General features: G+C 39.1%; 1 pseudogene; it reads left to right on the top strand.

The window, feature by feature from the left end:
• The first annotated feature begins 6948 nt into the window (after nucleotides 1–6948).
• Nucleotides 6949–8617, top strand: LOC115731518 (annotated as a pseudogene).
• The last annotated feature ends 1242 nt before the right edge of the window (nucleotides 8618–9859 follow it).

Raw genomic sequence — 9859 nt, 5'->3', positions numbered from 1 at the left:
GATGCCCTCTCCAGATCTGGCAAGGTGAAGCCTTCGTGGCCTCAACTCGTAGAGGGAAATAGGAAAAAAGAAAAAGAAAATAAAAAATTGAGAAAATATATAAAAAAAACAAACACAGAAATGAAAAAAATATATAAAAAGTTGCAAAGATTGTTAACCTTAGTATCGGTCATTCCATGTAAGATGATCGGCGTCCACATCAACGATTTTTGCTCAAAATTAGTTGAAATGACTAAATTGATAAATCGTCGAAAGGTTTATGACTAAATTGGCACAATTAAAAACTTTATGATTGAAGTGACCAGCATAAAATATTTTGGACAATTTCCATTGTGATGTGCAATGTGCAAACAAGCCAAACAAAAACTAAAAAAAAATTGTGTTAATATCAATTAATTGGATGATGCGAAACCAAAAACAATTCAAAACTTATGTGTTTATTGTCTTATTTTAGCAGTAATGTCAACTCACTTTTTTTTTCCCTTTTGCCATGGATGCCTTTTTATATCCATCCATACTTCCATAAAACAACTAGAATTAGGTATCACCTCTTAAAGACAATAATAACCTTGCAGGTTAGATTCTAAACTTTGGGAAAAGCCACCAAAAAAACCTCAAATTATGCTCACTGTGACACATTTACCTCAAACTATTTTTTATAATACCAAAAATCCAAAACTTTTACCCGTGTGGCATATTTAACCTTTTTTTTTTTTGTGACATAAAAACTCCAAACTTTTACTCGTTTGACACATTTACCCTCCGTTATAATTCCATTAAAAAATATTTTAAAAGTCCTTCGTGGCTGTTGACATGGACGATGGAGTGTAAATAAAGTTGATGTCATGCCATTGTGGATTAAGTAAGTTTTTTCTGTTTTCAAAATTATTTACCTGCCTTCACAAGAACACTCTCATCAGTGGCCTCTTTCTCGCGTGAACAAAAAAATTGCCCCAAATTCTAGGTTCTTCATGCTCTCTCTCTCTCTCTCTCTCTCTAATCCATTTTTCTTTTCTTTTATAGGTGGGGACAGTGGAGATCTTTAGGAGCATCTTGTTAAGATCTTTGCGGAGTTTGAGCGTCCTGTGACAACCCAAGCCTCATTACTTGCTTACGCGCTCTACTTTAATCTAATACTATATATATAGAGAAGCATGCGGAAGCTTGATAAATCTAAAATAATCAGCGGCCATACAAATATTACAAGTGCATACAAGACAAATGGCAGGTACGCCTAAAGGATATGGCCTCATTAGGTTCACTAACCTTACTTGGCAACTAATACATAACCAACACATAAACAGAACAACTTTTTTCACACACACAAGCGGATATATATATATATATATTATTAGTCAGTTCTTTACAAAAGTTCAAAGCGACGTTGAGAGGATAATAGGGCAGATTTCCACTCCTCCCACTAATCTCATATTGACGTCGAGCTTCCTTTTCACCCCCAACAAAATGTTAAGGTGTGGTTCATACTCCCCTGCTATATATACTCTTTTTCGCTTGTAATTGTGTGATGTAACGAGAAGTGTGAGGTGTTAATTACAAGTAAAATCCTCTCCTGGACGTAGCCCTAGTTTAAAGGTAAATCAGGATAAAATCTCGTGTCTCAATTTCTCTTTCTCGCTACATTTTGCTTCATTGTGATTGTGTGCCAAATCCTAACACATTCATGAGCCACTCTTCGCTCTGCTACCATCTCGGGCTAGCTAATCTAGAAGAATGAAATCAACGAGAGTGAGCTAGAGGCTCAGCGAGTAAAATCTAACACTACAATAGTTGGCCTATCGATCATCCAGCAAGCAAGCAACACCAATCAACCAATGACAAGGCACATAAACCAACGTATCAAGATAGCTGAACAATACAAGCAAATAGACACAACTCACAAATTAGTCAAGCTATTTACGTGCCCATTTAAGGCCACTGCCAACCTCTTCAGATGAACCAATCTACGGTTCGTAAGCCGTCTCACCTAACCAGCCTCGAACTCCATCGATCCAACTTCAATAGTACTTCACACCATTCAAAATAGAGACACACAAGTCTATTAGAGGTCTTTCACTCCCGCCCCAACCTGTTCTGGTACAGTTCATCAGCATTCATCACCCCTCGACGGCGTCCGTCCACCAAATCCACCCATCTTACCCTCAAGGGTATCAATTCCTTCCAAAGACATAACACATACAATAAATCGGTACCTCACATAACCAAAACCGAACCTTTCCTTGCTCGACCATCACAATCCACACTCAACTACAATGACCTAAAAATGATTTCTATTAATCCAACGTCCTTGGGGGTCTGTCCTTGCTCGACCATCACAATCCGCACTCAACTACAACGACCTAAAAATGAATTCTATTAATCCAACGTCCTAGGAGGTCTGTCCATCTTATGGACCCAACGTACAAGCAATTTCAAGACCCGTCGCGTGCTTACGAGCCACCACCAAACCTGTGCTGTTTGCATCCAAGGCTCCGCTGAGTGTAATCCCTGACACTTCGACAATCGGAAATATCAATCACTTAGCAAGTAACACAAACAATCCACACAGGGAAAATAAAACTGATAAAACGATGTTAAAGTAGACCAATCAAACAATATACGTAACAAGCAATTCATCAAGACTGTCTACGCATTCCATGAGCGACCGCCGATCTTCTCACGTGAACTCATCCACGATCCATCAGTTGTCTTGCCCAACCATCCTAAAAAATCCACTTACCCATTGCCCTTATTACTTCGCCAAGCTTGCGTCCGAGACATGCAAACCAAACTCGTGGTCTTTCGCGCCAGTAAATACTGGAATCCGAACCTTCTCGGGCACTACCCATCATCACCCGTCACCATCGTGCACAATTGAACATAGTCTCCCCAAACTCAAAACCAACAAGGACAGTCTATACTCAAGAACAAGACATGTAGGACCCCGTTGGCGTATCACAAACCCAAACTGAACCTTACCTCCTTCAGCCTCTATTACTCGCTGCCAGGGTCGACGATGCGTTCATGGATTTCATAAATCCGCCACTCAGAGGCGCCAATCGAGCAAGCAGGAACAACATGCAAGAAAATCAACCAACCAAGCAATCAAAAGGGTTAGAAATCTACTCGCCAATCGTGTACGAGCTTGTCTTTCTCCTTCTTCTTGGCACGACTAACCACAATTCGTCGCTCAAATTCCTCTTACCCAATGCCTCAATTCCACCCACTAAAGTCCACGGAACTGCCGTGGGGATCTCCAACTCTTCCTTCCTCCGCACGAGCATGAGCAGAGCAACGAGAGCTCGAGAAGGATTTGGCCGGCATAAGAGGGAGATGAGCGAGAGGGAGATGTCCACGGGAGGGGTCGGCCACCGAAGAAGAAAAGGAAGACTGTGAGGGTTCTCACCTTGCTCGCACCGAACATAATGAGAGAGGGAGGGAGAGATGGCAAGAGTTATATAGGGGGAGGTGGCTTTGAGGGGAAGGACGGTCGTGACACGTGGGTGCCAAGTGGCACCGCACGAGTGCCACGTGTCAGGTTTTTCCCCATATGTCTCAAACTTGCACATATTTAGTTTTATGGGATCCAAATTAGACAGTGTCCCAAAAATATATTACTAAGCTTATAATTCACCATGCCAAAATATTCATAATTATCCCCTCAAGGCTCGTTCACTATAGTCTCGAGCCCGATGAGTTTACTAGTCCACTCGTAACTTAAGCAGCTGAAAATTTCGGATCGTTACACATTTCAAATCACTGGCTGGTTCACGAAGCGCCGCCTTGAGACCCATCCCAATTACATGCTCCCGTGGATCTGAACTTCAAAACAAACGCATGCTAATACCGAAAAGCTTCAATCCAATGCTTTACGAGCGAAATGAACAGGACCGCGAGAGGGATTGAGGACTATCATCGTGAAAAATTAGGGATTAAAGGAGGAGGAGACACGATAACATCGAAAGAGCGTCAGCCGTTGTCTCATCGAGAAAGAGGGCGAGAGAGAGTCTTTCCCACGAATAGAGCTTCAGAAACGACTTGACCACGAATCAACCATCTGGGAGGGAACGCATCGATCACGGGAGAACGTGGAGGAGTCGAGTGAGAGAGAGAGAGCGCAAATACGAATTGAGATTTTCAGAGGAAGAGCATGAAAAACCCTACAATTTGGGGCAATTTTGTTCTTCAATTCAACGAGCAAGAGCAAGAGGCCACTGCGAGTCATTCTCTTGTGAAGTCAGGTAAATAATTTTGAAAAAAAAAAAAAAAAATTACCCTTACTTGATCCCCGTTGGCGACACATCTGCTTTGCTTGCAGTCTCTTGTCCACGTCAGCGGCCACGTAGCAATTTTTGACAGTATTTTCTATGGGAATTATAATGGAGAATAAATGTGTCACGCGAGTAAAAATTTGAAATTTTTGGTGTCACAAAAAAAGAGCTTGGTGTAAATATGCCACACGAGTAAAAGTTTGGGATTTTTGATATCACAAAAAAAGTTTGGAGTAAATGTATCACAATAGACATAGTGTAGAATTTTTTATGACTTTTTTCCCTTAAACTTATGTTATTTCTAAATGAATGCAACAGGAAAATGCACTACATTTAAAAACGAGCTTCTTCTCTTATGATTAGGTATACTATATCGTGAGAAAATTTCTCTTTGACTTTAGAAATTAGGATCAAATATCAAAGTAAGAATTTACATGCATGTAAGGATAATAACGGTGTGACCACTATCGCGACCTAAAATATGTCTAATGAATTACTAAGTTATTAGCATGACCCGACCACTCACAAGCTCGTACCAATTCGCAGCTTAATATTTGATATTTAATATCTACATAATTTAAATTTGAAATTATTCAGTCTCTTTTTACAAGTTGAAGATGCACTCATACATGTCGTCCTTGAAAGTCGATGATCAACCCCCTTAAGTTCTTCGCAACTTGTCGAGACTCTTTTCGAATGTTGAAAACGTTCAAGCAATTAAAGAATGAGGACATGATCTCGTATCACGCCAAACTATTGATTAAAAAATGAAGTTGTGGAGATATTCGGCTTTTTATTGTTATGCTGCACAAAGACCCTCATGCCTAGTAACGAACTAGAGTGGGGATTACAATGTTGAATGTTTACGGGTGCTCGCCGCCCAACTATCGATAAAAAGGTCTGGCCTGGCGTGGAGGAGAGGCGATGATTGGGGAAAAAAGCTGGTTCTCTCCTTTTTTCTGTTCTCTTGAAAAATTCTATCCAAGTCTATTCTATCTTCTTCCATTTTTTTTTATTCGAACTATATCCCCTATATCCTCCTTTATCTTATACTAAACATCTATCAAATACAGTATATAATAAAATATATCTTATTCAAATTTTTATTCCGGCAATCAAACGCGGCCTCAAAGATTTAAATTGACATTGGCCCCACAATCTTTGAATTGAATGATTTTCACCCCCCCCCACCCCCTCCAAACAAAAGTGCGGTTGTTGGACTCTGGGTGGCGTGACCCTGCATACATCCATATTCTTATCATTATTTAGCCAATTAATGTCAACTTTTCATAAGCACAGACATTACACAATGAGCACACTCGTTTAGTACATTAAAAAGAACACATGATTCACGACTCCAATAATTCTTTTTGTCTTTCGTTTTTTGCACACTCCTTAAGTACATTAAAAGAAAAACACATGATTCATGACTACAACAATTCTTTCTGTCTTTTTTTTTTTTTTTTACAGTGGATCATGCATGACTTGAGCAAAGAAGATTGTGTCAAGATTTTAAGAAATTGCAGAAAAGCAATCCCAGTATAGAACTGCAAGTTGATCATAGCATAGATTGTGATAAAACCACAGGGTGATGGCATATTTGATGAGATTGGACTGGTGTTCGATCTGGTCATGATCACGCATACCTCGGGCAAGGAGAGGGCCGAACTTGATTGGAAGAAGATTTTGGCGGAAGGAGGTTTTCCTCGCTACAAGTCATAAAAATCCCTTCCTTGTGGTCCATCGTCGAAGCGTATCCATGGTGATTTGATCGCTGAGACTGTACACGTCAAATAAGTGCTTATCCCGATAGTTTGTGTTTTATTGTTTTACTTTGCAATTTGAAATTTCGTTTGTTTTGAATCTCTCATGTGTCGTCTTGAGATTTTGAAATATGAATAAAATATCTACTTTAAACGAGAAAACGAAGATGTATATGCTCAATCTATGAAATATTTAGATTGTTAAAACAATCAAATTCACTCGGACTCTCGATCCGAGACGAAGTTTACTGTTTTCTGTCTATATACCTTAGTTTACTAATTCATGTTGGATCTTGTATTGTATCTGCGTTGTCATTCAAGTTCTAGTATGCAAAAGAGAAAAATGGGTGAACAAAATGTTCTATTACCCCCATTAATGCGCTGTCATCCACAACCCATGTTGCGCGTGTAAGAATCGGCATGTACCTGAGGGGGCCAGTTAAGTCATGTGCTACAAAATATATTATTTTCTTGTGTTTTAAAAGCTTAATTTTTTTAGGAAAATATATAATATCAGAGTGCAGATCCAGTATTCGACCAATCTCTCTTAATTTTATCGACCACGATTTGAGAGATCTCGTCTGACTTGGCAAAATCACCCTTGAGCTATATCTCACCGTCAACCTCTGAAATTTCTTGAATCTCCGGTCGCCCACTGGCCATGCATTGTTCACGTCCGATAACCCTCGACCGCAACTGGAACGTGCCAGCAACCAAACCCCGTTCACGAGTTAGGTCATGTCACGATCCACGACCTATTCATCGAGTCGAGATGATCCAAGCCCTGGCTCCGCCAAGCACGCGTTCCCGGCCGCGGACAACAAGACTGACCACGGCCGAGCTGCCCGCATGCAGCCGGTTCACATTCGACTGACAAAAGCCAAACCCGTTTCACGCGCCCTCGCCTGGGTGGCTTTATGTCGATCATCAATGATGGGATGGCGTGTACGAGCAGGATCTTGGTTAGGGCCATCGTGGAAGGGTATAAGGAGAGATTCGAGAGAATTGGATCATTGGTCAATGTTGGAGGGGCATCGGCGAGGCCCTCACCAAGATCATTAAGTCATATCCACACCTTCAAGGGATTAATTTCAATCTGCCTCACGTTGTTGCGACGACGCCGGCGCACAACAGAGTCACTCATGTTGGAGGGGACATGTTTGAGACTATAACGCATGCTGATGCAGTTTTCATGAAGGTGAGTTTCATTGTCAGATACTTCATACATATTAATGAAGTCGCCAATTTTGCAGTTTTCCTATGACAAACGACCAATTATTTTATATTTCTGGATTCTTGATCACATAAGTTTAATAATAAAACTCACATAATTAATGATTTCAATTATATTGATCTACATGATTTATAAACCCCACAATAACTACTCATTTCTCTATCTTACAACTCAAGAATCCACCTTTTCTAAATTATTCGAGTGAAATATATCTAGGATCTCGTATTATTCATGTATCTAGTCCGTTACACCGATAAATAAGTTTTGTGTAATCTCAAATTGAAGGGCGGTAGGGACCGAGCACCTTGTTTTTGAATAAAAAGACTATGTTTTTCTTCATTTCTAATTGGAGAAAATTTCCTCCGATAAGTCTTTTAATAGGTGGGATTTCAAAAGTTTCTATTTAACTCACACATGAACTTAGCGGCATCATTTTCATTTATCCCTAATTGGAAGAAAGTTTCGCACACTAGATTTCTCATTGGTGGGTTACAAACATGAATATCTCGCACATACGTAACTTATCCAACTGTAGGTGTGGGGATATGCCTTTTTTTTTTTTTTTTAGGGACATGCATTGGTCCCGGTTCAATCTAGGAATTGGACCAAACCAGATTGAACCGACCGGTTCTGGTGGTTCGTGCTGAAATTGGTCTAGTTAATTTGGAATTGGGAATAACCAATTCGAGTTCCTATTTCTCCCGAAACCAGACCAAACCAGCAGAACTGGTCTAGAGTATATTTTTTTTTTTCGTGTGTTCTTTTTTATTCGGAAAGGGAAAAACGCACATGGAATAATTTATGTGTTTCGCGTAATTCTCTGTCTTTTGTTTTACAGAGGATAATGCATGATTGGGGGGACGAAGATTGCATCAAGAATTTAAAAAACTGCAGAGAAGTAATCCCAGAAAAGAATGGCAAGGTGATCGTGGCAGATGTTATGCTGAAACCACAGGGAGATGGCATGTTCGATGAGATAGGAATCATGCTCGATTTGGTCATGATGGCGCATTGCTCAGGCCGTAAAGAGAGGGATGAACTCGAATGGAAGAATATTGTGGAGAAGGGAGGGTTTCCTGGCTACAACATCATCAAAACCTCTTCTTTTTTATCCATCATCGAAGCCTATTCACGTGATTTGATCACGCTAAAATTGTGTAAGTCGAATAAACGCGAGTTATATGTTCAATTTGCAACAGTTTTAGATAGTTAAGAGAATTGAATTCACTCGGGATTCTTAATCTAAGTCAAGGTTTATTGTCATTTGTCGATATATGTCACGATTTCTATGTTTTAAATTACTAATTTATGTGGTTTCTGGTCATTTGTAGAGGATTATTCTCATGTTGGATTGCATGCTTTCGAGCTTTTTCTGTGCATAGATAAATCATATGTTGGGCATGACAACTCAAACCCTAGTCGTGGACTATTTTTTTGTCGGAAAAGCTATGTACTTTGTGTCGTCATTCGCCTTGGAATATGGGAATTAGGAAAATGAGGAAAAAGAGGAAAAGCATATTCTACTATCTAAAAATCCACTAGTGCAATTATAGTAACATTCAAACAATCGGAAAAATATTTGACCAAAAAAAAAACAAACGGAAAAATAAAGTACAAAGGGAAATGTAAGAATGATAATACGAATAAATATTTAACCTTCAACCAACAAAATAATAATCGCAAAGGTAACGAATGATTTACGACATAAATTCCTCGTTTTGCGAAGGAAAGGACCAATTCTATTATTGCTGATAAATTTCATCCCTCAATCATTGTCATTCAAAGCGGGGGAAATCATCAAAAAAGTCATAAATTTATTGTAATTGTATCAATTCGATCATAACTTTTTTGGCTAATTTGATCTTAAACTTTTTGTATTTGTGTCAATTTTGATTGGAAATCGCTGACATGGTATCCTCCTATCGCGGTTCGAGCCAACTTAGACAATTAATAATGATATTTTAATATATTTTTTTTATTTTCTCCTTTTTCTTTTTTATCTTTTTTCTTCCTCTAGGTGGTTGCCGAACCTTGACTCGGTGGTGATTTTTAATGTGAAAACGTAACTAATGAAAAAATAAAAAAAAAAAAAAATATAGTAAAATATTATGACAAATTACTCAACCAGTGCCGACCTGCGGGAGTCCACGTTAGCAATTTCAAGGTAAACTTAACCAAATGACTGAATTGGCATAAATGCAAAAGGTTTGGGAATGAAATTGTGGAGTGTCACATAGGATGGCCGGCAATAATTAGATTGTCATGTCAACGATTTTTGCAAAAATTAGTCAGAAGGACTACATTAAATTTTTAAGCAAAGATTTAGTCATAAATTGGCAAATTTGTAAAATTTAAGACTAAATTGACATGAGGGGTGAGCAAAAAGAACCATCAAATTCCTAGAGGCCGCTAGTCCCATTACCTTGTTCCATAAAATTGGAGCCAATAATTGTCGATTCGGTTCTCGATTTCGGGGGTGGAGCCACCCACCCGGACCAAATCGGCTATTTCTTTTTAGTTTTAATTTTAAATATTAAAAATATTTAAAGAAATCATTTGAACTCTTAATTATTAAGGGTACTTCTACACGTGTA

This window comes from Rhodamnia argentea, chromosome 7 (assembly GCF_020921035.1).
Source record: "Rhodamnia argentea isolate NSW1041297 chromosome 7, ASM2092103v1, whole genome shotgun sequence".
Classification (NCBI taxonomy): domain Eukaryota; kingdom Viridiplantae; phylum Streptophyta; class Magnoliopsida; order Myrtales; family Myrtaceae; genus Rhodamnia; species Rhodamnia argentea.
The sequence above is the reverse complement of the archived record's forward strand: the minus strand, read 5'-3'. Positions and strand labels throughout refer to the sequence as shown.